Source organism: Aptenodytes patagonicus, chromosome 25, assembly GCF_965638725.1.
Source record: "Aptenodytes patagonicus chromosome 25, bAptPat1.pri.cur, whole genome shotgun sequence".
Lineage (NCBI taxonomy): Eukaryota > Metazoa > Chordata > Aves > Sphenisciformes > Spheniscidae > Aptenodytes > Aptenodytes patagonicus.
The window spans coordinates 2816264-2833910 of NC_134973.1; the positions used below are offsets into that span (position 1 = coordinate 2816264).

Sequence of the window (17647 nt, forward strand, 5' to 3'; positions counted from 1 at the left end):
TGCTGGTCCTGCCTGTACTCCCCTTGCTAATCGCACAAGACCCCTTGTGCCAGGACACTTTGTGCCACCTCAGTGCCAAGCACTTGTCATCGCTTCTTGATTTGCTTCCCCGCAAACAGCTGAGAAATGCAACCCCATGCTCATTTCTGGGAGCATGTCGGCACGCCAGGAAGGGTGGCTGATCCAAGTCCTCTGGCGAGACTGCTCTTACTGGAAAAGAGAGTCACAACCCAGAGACACATGGTCTCTATCCCAGACCCTGGCGCCTCCAGGGAAGGACAAGAGTTCCCTTGGCTGACGGGGACGAGGTTCTCTCCCTTGTGATCAGCTGAGCTCTGCTCTCCGGGGAGTGTTACTGATCCACCTGTCCCCCACACAGCTCCAGAGTCTCCACTGTCATTTATGCCAACCCCATCAAGCAAAGACAGGCTAGAGATAGGTCTACCAGTGTAACTGTACCCACGGCAGGAGCTCTCAGTCACCATGCACCTCCCTAGTGGGTTTTTTGGAGGAGCTGACACTTCCCCCTAGCCTTGGTTGCATCCCACGCACTCCCAACCCAGAACGAAGAGGATCTCATGGCTGGACAATAAGAAGAGCTCCCTGCTCCACGGCTCTCCACAGCAGATAGCAGACTTTGCAGCAGCCCTTGCTCCCCACAAGGAGACAGAGCATCACTGACCACTTCTCCCCCTCCCAGGAACGTGTCCAGCCCTGAAGTACATCCTGATCTTTGCTGGAGAAGTTCTCCAAGTCGCCAATGCACAATGGAGAAACCAGGGAGAAGGGAACATCTAGCTTATCGCTGGCCAAAGTTAGAAGCACATAAATGGATTTGGGTCTACCCAAGCAGGAGTTAAATATTGCACCACATTCTTTAGGAGCGGTCCCAGGACAGATGGGAATGTGGCTCCCAACAGAAACCAGCTCTGTGCTCAGCCACTGCTCCAAGTTAATCTTTCCCCAGGTTGCAGAACCAGAGATGGGCAGTGACGTGGTGACCCCTGCTCTGCACTCTACAGCAGGGATCGACGAGCTAAATTACATCGCATTTGGCTGTGAACCTTATTACGTCCAGACAGCCCCTTCCCTTCAGTGCGGCACTACAAGAGAGTCCTCACCTCTCCCACAACAAGGTCCAGCTCACACAGCGAACAGCAGGAGCAGAGCAGGAGCCAACAGGGCATGGTGTCCAATACAGTCATGCTAGAAGCAGCGGAGGTAACGCAGGACAGCCCGAGCAGCCTCCGTCCTCCCTGCTTTACCCTTTTGGTCACATTATTCCTCTAACTGATATTTGTCTGTAGGTGGGTCCGGTAAATCCTTTCTCTCACCCTTGCTCTGACCCACTGTGCAGCCACAGCAAGGCTGTACCCTGCTCTCCCCCGTCACAGGTACGTCCACCCCAGTGACACAGGGCCCAGAGTCAAGCAAAGTGGCCCCACGGCCCTCTGTCAATGGGAGGAAGGCTTGGCCAGCTGGTGGGGGAAGGAGGTCTGGGGCAAGTGGTCCATATCCAGCACGTGGATCAGCATCACTGGATTCCAGTGGGGGGGGAGAAATCAGGAGGCTGCTCCAGGCAGAGGGCAGGGATGAGGGAGGGCAAGGAGAGGAGAGACGGAGAATATTATAAAACGCAAGACCTTGAAACAGGTGAGGACAAGTTGGCCTGCATTGCTCACCTTCCAGGCCTTAATCCCTTCGTTAGCACACATGCCCGATACAATTAAAGACAAACTCCCAAATCTGCAATGCAGACCGTCTGCGCCAAAGGGTCCTGCGAACTCGTCTCTGCATTAACTGGTATCTCCCAAGCCGAGGAGCATTTCCCATGTGGTGCAGCTCTATGGGGCTGGCCCCCAGGTCCAGCTGTCCCCCACGCTCAGGGACTGGGCTCTGTGGAAGAGCCCCGAGCATTGAGGAGGGACGGGAGCAGGCTGACCGAGCCACAGGGGGTCTCTGGAGCAAGCAGAGCTGGAGCTGGTTACACACAACCAGCAGGAGCAAAGGTACAGGCAACGAATGCAGAAGGTGTGACCAACGCCAGGAGAGATGGCGTTGTGGTGGGAACAGGCCAGGGCAAACGAACAGGGCGATGAGGACGGGGCAGACAGGAGACTGGGTGCTGGGGCTGGTGGGGGTTGCAGGCGATGGTTTTCCTGTCGCTTGGTCTCTCTGTGGTCTCTGCCATCGTGGCCTGTAGGTCTCCCCATTCTTCTAGATCACCAGCTCTCCAGGGTGTACTGCCTCCTCTGTGCCTCCATCTTACGCTTTCCCCAGTAGGACCCTGTGCTGCGGCTAAGTCTCCAAACACCATGGCAACACCAACAATAAAAAGCAACGTACCACAGCAAAAGACAACGGCTCTTTGGGGCAGCCCCACGTGGCCTTAAGAATCTGCAACCCTGCAAGATCCAGAACGACTTGCTGGCAGGTTTATCCCAGCCTGAAGCTAGTGCCCTTACATCTCGCCTCAGCATCTTCCTACAGTCCCTGCCAGGAGGTGGGAGATGGGTCCATGGCCCCCCTTACCCAAGCATCACATGTTCAGCAAGCACATCCCCCAGTACCTTAAGCAACTGTGCCAACAACTCCGTCACCACCACATTTTGTAGAAAACACCAAGAACCTGCAGCCTTTGGCCCTGGCTGACCCATGCAAGCTCCCCACCCCGCCCAGGTGCCCACCAGCTCAATGGGCAGAGCCATCTGAGACCATTTATGTTGGCAGGGGCTAGAAACAGGGTGCCGCTGGGCATTCGCAGCCCCAGGCAGTGCCGAGGCCGCGGGTTTGCAGCAGCAAGGCTGGTTCTGTGTCCACCTCATTGCATATGCAGGCGGGAGCATGAACATGAACCAGACTTGTGAGGTACAAACCAGGCTGCAGGAAAGGGGGAGACGCAGCGAGACAGGCAAAAATCTCTCCTCCAAGGCAGAGCACTGTGGGCTTCACAGTGATTTTTTCACCTTCACTCCATGAGCATTGCCAGAGCTGGCACCGCCCCAAGACCTCGCACCCCACGAGCAGAGCCTTCATCCCACATCCCCCTGAGCTGGGCCACCCAGGAGCTCAATGCCACAGCGCAAATTTGGACAAGGAGGGGGGAACGGCAAAGCCACCTCTGCACACGCTGCTGAGGCGGTGAGCGACCACATACGCGTGCACTGCCACAAATACATATATACATCCTTATGGGTATGTATGTCTGCCCGCGTGCCCTGCCTGCCTCTGCTCGGATGTGCGCTGAAGAGCAATGAATGGCTCTGCTTCTCCCCGAAGGCTGAGTGCTTATCCATTTATTGTTGCTGTTCTTGGCCTATCACTTTCTGGTTTATTATCCCCTTGGATTTATTTCTTTATTTTATTTAATGCATTGAAGAATTGATATGCTCAGAGCATCGGCACTTAGAGATGCTTTCAGAGCCACCTTGCCGGATGATTGTGCGGGCTGCAGCGGCAGGTCTGGTTTGCTGTTGCTGCTGGGGTAGGAGAGCTGCGTGACGGGGACAGGCGGTCGTTGCCGCAAGAAGCGGCACTGTCCGGTCACACACCCCCGTGAGATGTGAACAGGGATGATGCCTGTTTTGGAGGTAGTCGGACAGCATGGAGATGAGGACTGTGAGTGATAAAACTTATGGGGAGAAATACCTCCGGGTCTCCTTTCTTGGAGAAATAGCCTGTGAGGTAACTGCTGTTTGCGGGGGACCCAGAAGCTTGGAGGTGAAAGAGAGGCATTTAATCCGAGTTAACAAACCAAAGCTGCTATCACTGCAGATCTTGGGAGGGGAAAGGAAAAAAATAAAAAAAAAAATCAAGCAAGCAGGTCCCACAGGATCTACAGAAGAGGAAAATAAGGCTGCACAAGATCTGTTACGGCATTAAGCCCTGTGTCTTCATGGATCCCCAGAGAGACGCGCTCACTTCTGTGGCTTCACTCCCTGCACCCACCTCCATCCCTCCTGCCTTTCCAGGGAAGCAGCAACATCTGCTGAAGGGAAAGGACACACCTGGGGAAGAAATATCATTGTTCCTCTGGGACATGAAAAGGCACAGCACAGCAAAAAGTAGTTGCTTGGAGAAGAGCCTGGCTGTGCAAAGTCATGCCAAGGGATGCCTCCCCATGCCGTGCAGTGGAGCGGCTCCCACGGGGAGCTCCAAGCCCACTGCTGAGCCTAGACTAATCTGGGAAGGTCCCCACATGAAGCATAGGATGTAGGCACACCTTCAGCAGGCATCGCACAGGATGCAGGAGAACCTTTGTTCTCAGAGGTACAAGTCACTTGGATCCCCCCCCGACTCCAGCAACACAAGAAACCAGAGCAACTGCAAGGACAGGCTGGGCCAACACTCATCCCTCCACGGCAATTGCAGGATCGTAAAGCAGGAGGAGGGGGCTGCTTTAGCCCACGTATCTGCCCCACACAGCAGTCAGCCTGCTGCTTCCGACAGCTCCCAGGACTATCGAGCTGATGCTTTAGCATCCATACTGGCTCCTGGTACTAAGAATATCGACTGTCATTACAAAAGTGAGGGTTTCATGGCTGGGCAAGAAAAGCATGATCGCAGCAGCCGGAGACAGCAGACCCTGCTTGGATTGCTTCTGTAGGTAAAAGGATTTTTTAAGCCTATCCCAGGATTTTGGGAGCTGAACCCATCGTGTTTGATCCCTGGCACTGGCTGCATTTTAACCCCATCTCTCTCAGTACCCACACCCTCTGTCATCCCATGGGGGTCTCTCTGCCCATCCCAGCAGATCCAGCAGTCAGGAGCATCTTTCCTCCATCAATCCACCCAGCTGTGCTGAAGCTAGCGGAGCTCTACAGACTTGCTTACTTTAAAGATCAGGCCTGACAGCACCCTTCCCAGACAGATTCAGCATGGGCAGCAGCAGCTGCTGGCACTGCTCAGAGCTGGTGCTATCTTCAACCATTGGTGCTGGAGAAAGGCAACCTGCAGATGCACCTGGGGCCAAAGGGGGACAGGTTCCTGTCTCAAAGCACAGGCTGTGCTTGCAGAGTGCTATGCCAAGCCAATGTAGATAGAGGAGAGCTTCTCTGCCTGTCATTTACCCTGCCCTTCCTCAGAGATGCACGCAGACCCCAACCTCATATGTCCCCGGGGTACACGTGGTGTCCCCCTTACCACAAACCTGGCCACTAGCGTCCCCAGGCAAAGTTCCTAGCATCACAGTTAAGAAGGCACCACAAGCCTGGCATGGGCAGCCCAGGGGTGACAGCTCTGACTCTCCCTGTGTCCAGATCCCCGCTGTCTTAGCTCACTCCCCACAAACCAGGAGGAAGAGCTCCTCCAGGCAAAGGGCTCCGACTGTGTGAAGCCACACAGCATAAAGCACTTCATGGCAGGGAGTGGTTGACATCCATGTGATGCTACCAGAGCTTGCCCATTCCCCAAGTGGTGGGTACAGGTCACAAGCCCACATCCAGGGGACCAGTCCAGCTGGCCAAGGGCTACTGCTGCCAGGAGTCAGCCAGGACACATGAAATGCCCACGGAGACGAGGCCCATGGTGAGATCCAGGTGCTATGATAATACTATCCCAGCGCGAGTCACTCTCCAGGTCGGAAGTTAGGAATTTGGCCCTGGAAGGGGCTGCTGGCCACCGGCCACCATACCCTGTAATCCCTCCTGGGAACTCCACACTCCAGCCTAAAACCAGCTTGTTCCTCCCCAAGCAGCGCTCTGACTGGAGGCTGCTCCAGAATCTCAGTGAAGAGCCCGAAGATGAGATCAGCACAGCCCACGTCCAGGATGAGCATGACAGGAGTGCTGGCATGTCCAGCATCTCCATACTGGAGGCCAGACGGAGAGATCCAGGTCCTGTTGCTCATGCCCTTCTCCCTTGCAAAATTGGCACTAAGGTGTGCAGACACCAGCCCCTGGGAGCGTGTGGGCAACATCTTCCAGCCTCCTGCAGGCAGGACAAACTCCCACCGCCACAGGCTCCTGGTCCCACACTCCTGCCCTGTTCCTCCAAAGCCCATCAAGCCGCAGCTCCAACCCTGATCTCTGCTGTGGAGAGAAACAACTGCTAGGAATACATTCCCATGGCCAGCATCGTCCCTTTACCCCTCAACCACTGCCCCGGTGCCAACTGACCGGTGATGCTTTGGGACAGCATCGTTAGCAGATGGGGCTGAGCAGGCAGAAAAGAGGCAAGTCGAGACCTGGACCTCACCCCACGTCCGGGACACTGTGGAGCCGAAGAGTGGGTGTCCTGCCAGTGTGGTATCCATGGCCCTGTTCAGAAGTGGGGCTGAGCATCCCCAGGTCCTCGCTCTCAAAGGCCACACTGCTTCAGGGAAGGGCAGGAGAGCACGTCCTGCCCCAAATCTCGGGCTCCACCAGCACTTTACCACCTTCTGTTTCAAAGTGTCCTTGATACCTCTGTGCCTGTCCCCACTGCAGCACCACAGCGCCAGCCCGTCCATCAGGCAGGCTGCTCCAGCCCACGGCATCTGTCAAGAGGAGTCTGAAGACAACCATCAGCTCGCAGAGGACATACTGTGGCGTGAATCCCTTCCCAATTGCGACGTCTCCTTTTTTAGGCTCTAGCAAGTTATACTGAATACACTGGGAACAGAGCCTTGGATCGCAGTAGCGGTGAGCAGCACCGCCCTATGGCTCCCTGAGCCTCTGGGCATAAGTGGGGCTGGAGGGACTCCCAGAATAAGGTCAGCATCCTGATGGCACCACGTCCAGAGCTGTGTCAAGCACGCACACTGCCTTGCCACCTTGCACATTCAGAGCCGCTGCAGCAAGGGACAGGAGCGTTAATGCAGGTCTGGACACGGCCAAGTTCCTCAGGAAGCCCATCATACCCAAAGGTGAAGGAGACTCCTCAGATCCCCAGCTCTGAGGACCCAGACCAGATGCAGTTTACCCTCAGATCCCACCCAGAGGTAGAGAAAAGCAGGTGAAGCTGCAGCAAACTCAGTGCACTCACATCATTGCACCTTCTGTTGGAAAGCAAGACTGGACAAACAGATCAACAACAGTGCTAGCACACTGCCAGACAGACCAACAGCATCCCATGCCCAAAGCACCTCCCTTCTCCCAGAGATCCTGCATGTGAGTTGTGACACCCTTGGAACGTGGGAGGAGAACAGAGCTTGCTTTTGCTCTACAGCCTGCTAACGCTGTTCAGAGGCATTTAGAGCTGCGGAGCCCAAACAAGGCTGGAAGAGAAGCTCAGTAAATCATGTCCTGCCTATTTTGGAGCTCCCAGGAGTTGTTTGTTCCTTTCCATGGGCTCAAGTGATCGCTCTCCTGTGGGCACAGTGATCTCTGCTCAAACCCCTTCTGCTCTTAAACACTTACATTAACCGAGTAATTCAAGCAGCAGCTAAGTGTGCTTCCAAATACAGTGTTCTAGAGTACAAAAATCCTCCCCGAAGGAGGCTCTGCCTTAGTGTCTGGGATGTAGAGACCCAGTAGGCACTAAGCCCTGCCAGGATAGGAAGAAAAAGGCAAATAAGGGCTTGAGAGGCCGTCGATATCCATGGCTACTTCTGTATTGCTGGATCCCGGCAGCTTCCCAGGCTCAGCTACGTCCCAGTTTCACAGCAGCATCCTGCCTCCCCGCGCAATACCTTCAGCCTGTGCTGGAGGGCAGGTGCAGAATGGTCTGACAAGTCCCCCACTCAGGATGCCCAAGGTGCGCCCAGTGGTCTTCTAGACAGACCTTGGAGAAGGCAGATCCAACAGTAGCATTATCACAGGTGTAACTGTTTGGGAGCCAGCATCACGCATTGCTGGAGCGTGAGTGGGCAGGTTCCATCGCACTAGTCAAACGTGACATCAGTACAGGGTGCGAGTCCCCCCATGTCCAGGTCTCCAACATGACCCTGCGGCGCTTCTATGAACTTGCACAAATCTCTGAACTGCCCAACCAGAAATGCTGGGGAAATGCCCTTCCACCAAGGCCAGCCCTTGGCCCACAAAGGTATTTTGGGTTGGGAATTGCTCTTGCCTAACCAGAGCCATCAGCAGTAGGCAGCCAAGGACCCCCGGAGGTTCCCCACCGGCTTCAGACTCAGACCATTGCTCTCTCGACCGTATGGATGCTGTGAGCACCACGCTGGGTGGCAAAGGCTGCAGCGGGAATGGCCGCTGCCCCTTCCTGATTAAACAGGAGAGAAATTGCTGCAAGCTCAGCTCCGCAGCCCTGCCAGCAGGACACTTGCTGCAGCAGGGTCGGCAGCCCAGAGGGATGGAGGGGTGCAGGGAAGGGCTGCCAGTGAGCCCCAGGGGAAAGAGCGTGACCGCAGGGGTAGGTGAGGAGCATGGGGTGCTGCTAGTCTGCTCCTGACTGCAGGATGCTGTAGAGAGAAGGGGAGACAGAGACCCCCAATTACACTTATAGGGACAACAGCAAATTCACGGAGCAGGAGCATGTTTCAGTTCTAGTTGGGGAAGGACAAACAAGAACCGGCCTGATGTCAACAAGCAGGGACAGATTGGAGTGAGCAAAAGACATGCCTGACACTGGGCTAAGCTCTCTGCTTCGAAGCCAGTTAAACGGCAACCAGCCAAGCAGGGAAGACGACCATACAGCAGCTCCAGGAGCCACAGCACAGCCTGGAAGGGGCCAGCTGACAGGTCAGGACAGAGAGTTTATGCTGGCTTTCCTGGCACACGCAGAGCCCGAGTCCTGCCCAAGGAGCTGGTCTGCTTGTCGCAACAGTGCAATCAAAAGGACCTCAGGACAACGCTGGGCAGCAGGTCTGGGGCTGAATCCTGTCCCCAGAAAGGTCGACAGGCTTGAGAGCCACAAGCAGAACGCTGCTGAGAGCAGAGCCAGGACCGGGGACTTCAGGGATGCTGCTCCCTAGAGGCTTGGCCATTTCAGACCCACGTTACAGGTCATTCTTCAAGTCACCACAGCTCTGCCCTGGCAGGTAGCAGCTCCTCCTTACACAAGCGCTCCTGCCACAGACCTCGCAGCAGCCTCCCCGACTCTGCTCTAGGTCCTTGTGCTCCATCTCCTGGCCCCGTGCCCCGGAGCAGCCAGCCCCCTGCCACCCTCCACCCATCTGGCAGCCCTCTTCATTCATCTTCATGCCTTTAATCCTTTAGTTAAATGGTGCAGCTCTGCACTCAAAGCTGGAAAGAAACAGCCTAATGGCCATTAAGTTCCCCTTCAGAATATTAGATTCCGATCCATCAATTTTACTTTGTAGAGAATATTTGCAGTAAAATCAGAGCAGCTCCCAGGCGCCTGACAGCCCAACAGTGTTTTCTTCCTAAGAGCAGCTGTTCAGAAAACACACCGGCTCAGGATTTACTGACAGTTGGCAATACGAGATAGTTCAGAGCCACAGCCCAGAGGATGCCGCCTGCTTCTGTCACCCATGTCAGCTTCCATGAACAAACCGCAGAGCCGACAGAGCAAGTCTGCCGCTATAACCCTCCGGCTTTCCGGCATCCGCCCACGGCCTGCCGTTGCTCCAGCCCTCTCCTCAGCAAGGAAGCGCTGGTCACTGGTGTGCAGCCCACTTCATCCCCGCTGAGGACTGGGAAGGCTGCCCCAGCAACGCTGCAGACAGTGCAGCAGAGCTGGCCAACTGCTAGAGAAAAAAAAGAGCAGATTTCTCTGGCAGAAGCACAGCGAGGAAGGCAGCGGGACTTGCCTACGTTGCCCTGCCAGTGCCACCTGCAACAGGTGAACGGCACGTTGACGAGAGCAGCCGGCCTCTTCCCAGCCTGGGGAGCAGGTTGGCAGGCAGGCAGCATGGTTGTGCATTCCCAGAGCGGTGCCAAAGCCTTTCCAGAGGGACCTGCAGGTCGGGCATCTTACCCGTGCAATGTGCTTACAGCTTGCAGAGGTGATGCCGGGTCTCTTCCCTTCCCCTCCTGGAACCAGAGCCATGGGGAGCAGTGCTGAGCACATGTCCCACAGAGGGTCCCCAGGGGTTCCCTGGAGCTCAGGGAAGAGCACAGCCTCGCCCAAAGACTTGCACGCTTACTGCCTGCAAGGAGCGGCCTGGGGCTGTGCTGCTAAAGGCAAGACCAGAGGTGCAGCAAGACAGAACCTGCTTCCACCCAGTCCACCTGCCCCGATAACCTTCCCCACCGCCCATCCCATGCGCCAGCCCTACCAAGGCACCACCAGAACCACCCACAGAGCAAAACCGGAGGATATCTGCAACTCTGCCACCTCCCAGCTGCAAACCCAAGGACCGGCACGCTCCTAATGATATTAACAGCGAGGAACATCACCAGACTGATTATTTTTTTTTTATCTTGCAGGGGGCCTTGCCCGCCTAGCCCCAAACTGAGCATTACTGGGACAACAAGTTCCCACTGGGTGCAGTGGTTCTGTTCAGCTCAAAATCTGTGCCCCAAGCTGACAGGTACTAAACTGGGCAAAGCGATCGGAGGCCTTGAGTGCCTTGTTACAGCATCACAGCCTGAGCTCGGGGTGATGAGGCACTTGCGGTACGTGCAGAGGGAGGGCGACTCGTCAAGTAGACAGAACCGGAGTCATGCTTCCCCACGTACTGCAAACAGGTCTGCCCTGCCAGCCTAAGGATTTTACCTCCTCTGCTTGTGGGCAGATTTATGGCAAATAATAATAGCTGGGAGAAAACAGAACATCTCCGGGAATGGCAGGAAGGTAAAGATGGGAGTCAAGTGCTGGGGAGCCCCTAACCATTGTCAAATCCACACCTGCTGCTGCTAACAGCTTTTATCCTCATGTTTAACATGAGGCTCTGCACCAAAAACTGTCTCCGGCAAGCCCAGTCTTCCCAGGGCTCGGGAGAGCTGAATTCCCTCTGCCATGGGCAGGGCTCACCGACACTCCCAGCATCGCATGGAGAGTTCCCGCAGCTCCAACTCTTCCCAAGGGGGCTGAGATTTAAATTACACCAGCTCCTTCGCGGGGCTGCTTTGGCTCTTTGGCTTGTTCCTTTGTCCCAAGGCTCTGTGCAATTCTCCCCTGCTTCTGCACAGACCCACAGCTCCAGAAGGGAGAAATCAGCTCAATTTAATTCAAAAGTTTCTCAAATCCGCACCGGCCAGGGGGTGGGCATCCTCCAAGGCCCCCCAGCACAAGGGGTCTTTCGCAGACACCCCATCACTCCCTGCTACAAGAACTCTAAAATCAGCAGTTTTGCAGCAGCTGCAGAAATTCCCTGTTTTCGACTTCTTCTTCCCCAGAACGCCCATCCCGATTTTCTCCTCTTTCTCATCTCATTTTTCTCACATTTCTTCCAAAAAAAAACCAAACCAAACCCCAACCCTTTTATTTTCTCCCCCCACCCAGGCTTGTCACAGACCCCCGGGACCACATCCACCCCGGGGACACCCCACCTTCCCCCCCCCCCCCCCCCTTCTCCGCAGGGTGCCCCGCAGGCGGGCGAAGCCTCCGGGAGCCCCACCCGGCGGCGGCGGCGGCTCAGACCTGGGCGGGAGGCGGAGGGGGGGGGGGGGGGGGGGGGGGCAGCGGCAGCCGGCACCGGGAGCGCTCTCTCCCCCCCCCCCCCCCCGCGCCGCCCCTGCGGAGCTGCTGGCGGGCGGCGCCCGGTGCAGCCCCGGGCTCCGCTCAGCCGCCGCCCCGGTGGTACCGCGATCAAACTTTCCCGGGAGCCCCCCCGCCGCCGCCTCCTCCCGGCTCACCTGCGCTCCGGGCGGCAAGGGGGGGCCGCGCCCGCCCCGCGGCTCCCCGAGCCCATGCGGACCGGCCCCGTTCCCGGCCGCCCAACGGCGCAGCCTTCCCCGGTCGGGGGAGCGGAGCGGAGCCGCCGCCGGCGCTTGCGGGGCCGGGGTTTGAATTCGTCCAACCCGCCCTGATTGGGCTGCGGAAGGAGGGGGGGGGGGGGGGAGAGCCGGGGTGGGGCCCGGGATTGGGGAGGGGAGGGGGGGGGGAGGGCGGAGTGTGGATGCGGGGGGTTGGAGGGATGCGGGGGGAGGCGGGGGAGGGGGGGATGCAGCGGCTGTGAGGAGGCAGGAGGGTGTGGGGGCCGTGCGGGGATGCGGGGGAGGGGGGGTGGGGGTGGCAGGGGGATGGGATAACGTGGGGATGCAGGAAGGTGTGGAGGATGTAGTGCCGGGGGGGATGCAGGTGGTACCACGGGGCGCCTGGTGATGCGGAGGGATGTTGGGGATGCAGGGGGATGTGGTACCCGGGGGATGCGGGGGGGGTGGGGGGGATGTTGGGGATGCAGGGGGATGTGGTACCCGGGGGGGGGTGGGGGGGATGTTGGGGATGCAGGGGGATGTGGTACCCAGGGGGTGTGTGTGGGATGTTGGGGATGCAGGGGGATGTGGTACCCGGGGGATGCGGGGGGGGTGGGTGTGGGGGGGTGTAGACATGCAGGGGGATGAGATGCAATGGGGGTTGCAGGGGATGTGGGACATGCAGGGGGATGTGGTACCCTGGTGGGGTGCAGTGGGTGTGGGGAATGCAAAGGGACATGCTATCATGCGGGGGGGGGGGGGGGGCGGGGGGTGATGCAGGGGAATGTGATACTACAGGGGGCCGGGGGGGTGCAGGGTGGTAGGGGGCTGCAGTGGGTGTGGTGCCATAGGAGGACCTCGGGGATGCAGGGGTGGGGGGTGGGGACTGCAGGGAGGAGCAGTGCCATGGGGCTGCCGTGGAAATGCAGGGGGGGTAAGGGGGCTGCAGGAGCATGCGGTGCTATGGGGGATGCCCAGGGGGATGGCGGTGCCACGGGGAGCGACCATGGGGATGCAGGAGGCAGGCATGGCCTTGGGGGTGCCAGGGATGCAGCGCTGTGGGGATGCGCAGGAGGAGGGATGCAGGGCAGCGTGGGATTTGGGGATTTGAGGGATTGCTGTGGGGACACGGGAGGTGTGGGGGTTGTGGAGCAGGGAGCAGTGCTGGGGGGTGTATTCTGCTCTGAGGATGCAGGGGAATTTCGGTGGTGCTGGGGGGGCACAAGGAATGGTGCTGTGGAGAGGATGGTGGCCCTGAGGGAGGGTGCAGGGCAGCAGGGTGCCATCAGGAGGGGCGGCGGTGCAAGGTGGACAGTGCATGGGAGCCACAGAGGGGTGTCCCAGGCGTACCACAGTATTTGTGGGACCAAAGCGGGTGATGTCGCTGCCAGAGGTCAGAGCAGGAGGGTGAGGGTGGCACCCCTGGGCAGCAGAGGGGCAAGGGAGGAGGCAGAGCCAAGGGGATGCCGGGGAGGGGGACACAGCCTTGAAGTAGACCACTTGCTAGGACAGGCAGGAGGGATCCAGGCTAAGGCCCCACAGGATTTTTTGGTCAGGATAAGATCCCTGTCAAATGCCGGCATGGGAGTTGCAGCATTGCTGCTGCTTGTGCTCAGCACCACCTCACAGCTGGGAGCATGCTTTGCTGTCAAAGATTAGCAGAGCTGCCCTGTCCCGCTGGGGCATCTCCAGGGGACTTGCGGGGCCAGCACGGGGTGACAGCAGGGACAGGAAAGCAGTGATGGAGCTGCCGGTCCTCTCTAGCTAAGTGCTACCAACACACCCTCAGACCATCCCTGCAGCCAAGCACAGTTGCTGCTACTGCACCACAGCCATCCCCTGGCTGGATCCATCCCTCCTGCTCTCCTGAGCAATGCACCAGCTCTGGTTTCCCGCACGAGCGCAGGAGCAGAGCACAGGGAAGGTGACCGTGCTCCCCTTTTCTCTGTTTCAGCCTAAAGGGGCTTTGAGCCCTCGAGCCTCCTGTGCATGCTCCTGTCCCCTGTCCCGGCATCTTCTCAGGCTGGAACGTGTCACTTGGACTTTTGTCCTCTGCAATGGTACAGAATAGATATACAGAGCAATAAATGTGTCAGAGGGGCATTCAAAGCTGGGGCTACCACTGGTGGGCAGGATGGGGACAGCATAGCTTCTGCTGTTGCTCAGTCCACACTTGTGGGCCTGTCCCCCGCACACACACATTCGAGTTTCTTCTAACGTTCCCCATAGCGGGACCCCCAGCCACAGCGCCCGTCCGAGCGCTCTCAACAGTGCTGGACTCACCACTGACAGCAGTGGACGATGGTCCCTCTCACCGGCTCCTTTCCCGGGGGGACGCTGGCTCTGGGGACCGCAGGGGTTATCCCTGTGGTGCTGGGTGCTGAGGGCCTGAGCTGCGCCCAGGGAAGGTCGCTGCAATAGCCTGTGCAGTGCTTTTTGGGACACTTCTGATGTTAGCACAGACGCCTTCCTGCAAAGTCCTTTTTCTCTAAGCTCTTCGCTCCTGCAGAGCAGATTAAGCACTCGCTGCATGCTGGACCTGTGGGGTGTTACCCCTGGTCCGGCCAACCAAGCTCAGGGGAACCGAAGGATACGCGCAGATGAATTGGGACGGGGAGGGGTTTGAAACCCTCCCAGACCAGCGCCTGGATGAAGCCACAACCGCATTGGCAGGGGACTGTCGCAGGGGAGCCGCTTTCTCTCTGCTTCCCCTCTGTAAAGCAGCAGCTCCCAGGGAGGTGTGGGCTCACACTGCCAGATGCACCACAGCTCCCCAGAGTCGGTCCCTTCGCCAGGATGGGTCCTGGGTGCTCCCTGAAGGATGCTCTGGGCACTCAGCGGAGAGGGCACCCTTGGTTTTGGGAGGACAGGCGGGCTGCGTCTCCCTCCCTCCCACTCCTGCAGCTTTGAGAGTGGGCAAAAGCACCAGCTCCTCGCCTTCCCCCCGCCGGGTGCAGAGGCTGTAGATGCAGCCCCAGGGTCTGCTTTGAAAATAGATGATCTCAGAGCAACACGGTTGCATCTGTGCCACGAAGGGTAAGAAAATCCTGCAATGCTGCAAAGGACTTACCACGCCAACCTGGTCTGGAGGCTGGGGCTGGCACTGAAGCCACGGGCAGGAGTGACCATCATGTGTTCAGCCCAAATCATACCCCACTCCCCTCCTGTGGTTCCTCTTGCATCTCCCAGGCATTGCAGGGGCTGCACAACCTTCAGGAGAAGGCGCGGGGATGAGACATAACTGGCAAACAGCAAAGGCAGGACCCCGCCAGAGCCGTGTGGCTCCTCTCGCAGGTGTCCTCGAGGGCTGGCACCTGCTCCACGCAAGCTCTGGAGCCATTTGAGATCAGTCCCCGTTGCACTTGCCAAGGTCAGGATGAGTCACAGCTGCTACGAAATTCACACCTCCTGCGGGTCCCTGCTGCTTTTACCCAATGAGCATACTTTGGCACATGATATATCCAAGAGAAACCATTCCTGCTGGGATCTGGGGAGCCTTAACCTCTGTCCCCAACACTGGAAGGACCACGAAGAGCCCTGTCTTTTGGAAAACCCTCCAAAGCTCTTAGGGGACTGACCCAGGTGCAGAGCTGAGGGGAGGTTCTCGCTGGCACAAGCTCTGGGACACGCTGGTGATATTTTCCCCTCAAATCACAGAAGGCAGCTGTCTGCAGCTCCTAAAACCCCACGTGCAGCACAGCAGAGCTCCCACCACGCGTATTCCCCCATCCTCTCTTTCATCCTGCCCTGAGGCTCTCAGGACCGGCTTCCCAGGAGAGAAGCTGCCGGGCTGCATGTGTCAAAGCAGAACCTGGGTCAGAAGTTCGTTACAGACTTCTTATTAAACGGGAAGAGGTGCCCACTGGTGAGACAGAGACCTTCGCTTCACAGGCAGTGGGGTGCTCAGGGTAAAGATAAGCTTTAATAGGGTGCTCCCCCCCATTGCATAGAGAAAAGAAAATCACCATTTGTATTTTTGCTTAAAATTTTCAGCCCTTGCTCTGGGAACAGCCCGAGTCATCGCATACCCGAGGAGGCTGACAGCATCTAAGGGGGGGGGGGGGGGGGAAGAAGGTGGAAAAGTGTTGCTGTGCACCGCTTATGTGTATCTATGGTTACAGATCGTGTCAGAGGATGTAAGACGTTACCGGGGAAATCAGACGTGATGGTGTCAATAGAGACCTCATCCTCCGTCAGGGCAGAGTTTGGATCCTCGGTGCAGACCCACACAGCAACCGATGGGGATAAAAATAAATGCCAGCCATTTGGAGAAGAAGCCGTCCTACACACAGAGAGCGAGGTGGGCCTGGCAGGGAAATGCGAGTACCACCCGCTGCCGCAAACCCTTGGCACGTGTTCCCAGGGAAATTTAAGCGTGTGCTGAAGAGCTGCTCCTGCCCGGGCAGTTATTGCGCAGTTACAGACCTCGCTACAGTTAGAGCTTGTCAGGATGTTTGAATCGAGCGTCGCATCCTTTCCAAAAGCAAACATTTCTGGGAGAAAGGATTCTTCCAAAATCATAGGATATTTTCAGTACATTTTAAGAAAATGGTTTCATTAAGTTTCTGCTGCATTTGCGTTTCAAAAACTGTGATATTTTTGGGTGTTATTCTTTTTCTCTTTCAAAATATATGTAAATCTCATCAAATAGTTCCAGTTACCAATTGGTAGTATTGCAGCAGCAGAGTGAAAATGAATGAAAGCCGTTTTAAAAAACACCTCAGCTGAAAGCATACCAGGGAAATACAAGATTTAGATCAAGGACAAAATAAAACTAATGTATTCCTCTATTAATCTGTAGTCATTTTCTCTATTAAAGGTTGTTTTGGAAACCAGCAGGACAAAAATTACATGCAAGTGTGATGGCTTTTAAGGGGTAATGCGGATGTGCTGGATCCTGCCTCCCTGTGGGATTTCCAAGTCTCTTCCAACCCTCCTCTCTGCTCCCGGGACATCCTTGAGAGTTTTCCCAAAGGTGTCCGCAAGCTTTTTGTGTCCTGTTCCTGACAGATACCGGCTGCGGCATGTTCAGCCACATGCTCTAACCTGCGTCAGATTAGGCACGCTGTGTCAGGATGCTTTTGGTTTTGGGCATCTGCCTCCAGACGCTTTAACGTGGATGTGCTGTTTGGAAGCGCTGAGCACTTTCCCTTCTGGAAAGTAAATTGCTGATGGCATCTGCAGCTGCTGCCCAGATCATAATTCAGAGCTGACAATTGGAGTGTGGCTATTTTTTTAATGATGTTCCGTGTCTCGGTTGTGCTACCGGCTCTCTGCTGATGCCACGCCGGAGTCACAGTGGTCACTCGGCAATTTAAGAGCCTGCACGTTTAACACGTGCACCTTCAAAACCCCCTGGTGCACTAGGAACCGTCTCCCTGCACTCACGGAGCTCAGCCACATGTAAGTCAGACACCGTCCCACCTCAAGTTGTTCCCCCACGCTAATGCTTCATTTCAGAAAGAACCTTCCAAAGTGGTATTTCCTCTCCATGCTTTCTGGCAGGGGGAAAGTGTTCTTACAGCGTTTGCCTTAAAGAAGCTTTTTTTTTTTAAAATGTGGGGGTATAGTCGCCGTCAGAAGAATCCACACATTTCTCAGTAACTCATCCCTCCAACGAGCTTGGCTAAACCTACTGCTGTTCTCTTCAGTAGCACCCAGGGAGAACTCACAGCACTTTGGGCTGATCTAATAAAGGAGAAGAATCATTCTGGAGTCATTCACCGCAAAAATGAACCCATCTCGGAGGCTTTGGCAGATGAGATGAGCATCTTGAGAGGCGGCACGGAACAATTCTCTTCCATGGACCTGTACCTGGGCCAGGCAGGTACGTTCCTGAGATGAAATACACCTCATTCAAAAAAACTTCCACCTCTAATGAACTGTTCTTAAACGAGGTTGATGCATTGGTCTTGGCACGGCACTTTCCTTGTAGCTGTAATTTTGGC

General features: G+C 56.6%; 1 protein-coding gene across 2 annotated transcripts in view; it reads right to left on the bottom strand.

Moving 5' to 3' along the window:
- Positions 1-11765, bottom strand: part of CTXN1 (cortexin 1) — a 44263-nt gene extending 32498 nt beyond the window's left edge. For both annotated transcript variants that reach the window (XM_076359521.1, XM_076359520.1), the window contains exon 1: positions 11640-11765. The gene's annotated coding sequence lies outside the window, so the exon portion shown is untranslated. The remainder of the gene's footprint in view (positions 1-11639) is intronic.
- Between the last annotated feature and the right edge of the window lie 5882 nt (positions 11766-17647).